The sequence below is a fragment of the Vulpes vulpes genome, chromosome 10, assembly GCF_048418805.1.
Source record: "Vulpes vulpes isolate BD-2025 chromosome 10, VulVul3, whole genome shotgun sequence".
Classification (NCBI taxonomy): domain Eukaryota; kingdom Metazoa; phylum Chordata; class Mammalia; order Carnivora; family Canidae; genus Vulpes; species Vulpes vulpes.
In genome coordinates, this window is record NC_132789.1 from 44743250 (window position 1) to 44745784 (window position 2535).

Sequence of the window (2535 nt, forward strand, 5' to 3'; positions counted from 1 at the left end):
GTATTTATTCATGAGAGACACAGAGAGAGAGAGAGAGAGAGGCAGAGACACAGGCAGAGGGAGAAGCAGGCTCCACGCAGGGAGCCTGATGTGGGACTGGATCCCCAGGTCTCCAGGATCAGGCCCCGGGCCGAAGGTGGCGCTAAACCACTGAGCCACGGGGGCTGCCCCAAATTATATTATTTTATAATCTTAAAATAATATATTAATGTAATATGTTCATATTACATATATTTATATAATATGCATTTGTTACTATATATTGTATAAAATACAATTTGAATATATTTACATGTGATAATATATAATACAAAATTATATAGTACAATATACTATAATATACATATAATGTAATTATATACCATAATATAATTACAAACATATACCATTATATAGTATATTACATTATATTTCTTACATGTTATAATATATAATAATATACACCATTATATATAATGTATATATAATGTATACCATGCAATATGCCATATTAACTTTCTTTTTTTTTAAGATTTTATTTATTTATTCATGAGAGACACACACAGAGAGAGAGAAAGAGAGAGAGAGAGGCAGGCAGAGACCCAGGCAGAGGGAGAAGCAGGCTCCATGCAGGGAGCCTGATGTGGGACTCGATCCTGGGAACACGCCCTGAGCCAAGGGCAGGTGCTAAACCGCTGAGCCACCTGGGCTGCCCCCATATTAACTTTCAAATTAACAGCTCTTTGAAGGTTAATATCTTTTGTCCATAAAATGTAATTCAGTTAGTTTCATTAAATTCATCAAAGGAAGAAGAGAAGACTTGATGCCCTCAGAGCTGGAATTCTTATTGTCAATTTGCTGACTGGTATGTCCCACGTCCAACCAATATGACAGTTGAGCTGCTGTATAGTAAGCAACCGTGGATCTGCCGAAGGCTGTAAATATATCATCTAATTTAAATCTCAGTGGCGCCTGGGTGGCTCAGTCGGTTGAGCATCTGCCTTTGGCTGGGGTTGTGATCCTGGGGTCCTGGGATGGGGCCCAGCATCAGGCTTCCTGCTCAGAGCATGCTTCTCTCTCTCCCTCTGCCTGCCACTCTGCCTGCTTGTGCTCTCTCTCTTCTCTGTCAAATAAATAAATAAATAAATAAATAAATAAATAAATAAATAAATAAAATCTTTATTTTCTTTTTAAATTTTTTTAAAGTTATTTATTTATTTATGATAGTCATACACACACACACACAGAGAGAGGCAGAGACACAGGCAGAGGGAGAAGCAGGCTCCATGCACCGGGAGCCTGATGTGGGATTCGATACCGGGTCTCCGGGATCGTGCCCTGGGCCAAAGGCAGGCGCCAAACTGCTGCGCCACCCAGGGATCCCAGAAATAATAATAATTTAAGTCCCATTACTAGGGGCACTTGGGTAGCTAAATCAGTTTGGCATCTGACTCCTGATTTCTCTGGGGTTGTGATGTATGGGTGATCTTGGGGTCTTTGGATGGGGCCCCAGGCGGGCTCTGTGCTGGATGTGGAGCCTGCTTGGGATTCAATCTACTCACTCTCCCGTCCCATGCACCTGCTCAAGTGTGCTTTCACTCTGTCTCAAATACATACATACCTACATACATACCTCATTCCTAGATACTGAGGGAGAAAGTGACCTTTGAAAGGTGAAGTAACTTGCTCAAGGTCATAGAGCTAAGAATTAGCAGAGTTGGCATTTGATTCCAAATTTAAGTCCAAAGCCTGTTCTCTCAGCTTCTGCTTCTGCCTGTCAACGCCCAGTATTTAGGATACAGGGGGAGGGGGAAGGGGTGGGGACTTGTCTTGGAGGACAAGACCAGCTTTCATTCAAGTCCAGCCTCTGTCATTTAATAGCCGTTGGAGCTTGTGCAAGATTCTTAACATCAATGAAGTTATTTTGTTACTGTAAAATAGCAATAATAATTCCTACCTGGTTTTGTTTGTTTCTATTTGAATTTAGGAAACTATGTGAAAATAAATTTAGCAGCATTTAGTAAATTATAGGTGCACCTCCCGTAAACACTACCCCTGACAATCTCACCCATGTCCCCACTCCCACCCATAAACCTCTCCTCATTTTGTGTTTCTTTCAGAATTATGGCACCACCATAGTCACTCTGGCCAGTAAACTAAATCCTCTTTAATTCTTCTTTCTCTTTCCTTTTAGCCCCATCACCACCCATTCCTTCAGGATCAAATCAGTTATCGAGACCAATCAATTCTACTTTGGCGATACCCATCAATGTGTCCAGTTCAGTGCATCCACCATAGATAAGACGCTTCCCAACAATGGTTGGAACTATTTTATTTTTCTTAAATATTTATGTAAAAAATTCGACTAATAAAACACACTTAAAAAAAAGATTTTATTTATTTGTTTATTTGAGAGAGCACGAGCAGGGGGAGAGGGAGAAGGAGACCCCCAACTAAGCAGGGAACTGGACATGGGGCTCAATCCCAGAACCCCGGGATCATGACCTGAGCTAAAGGCAGACGCTTTACCAATTGAGCCCCCCAAATGCCCCTCAG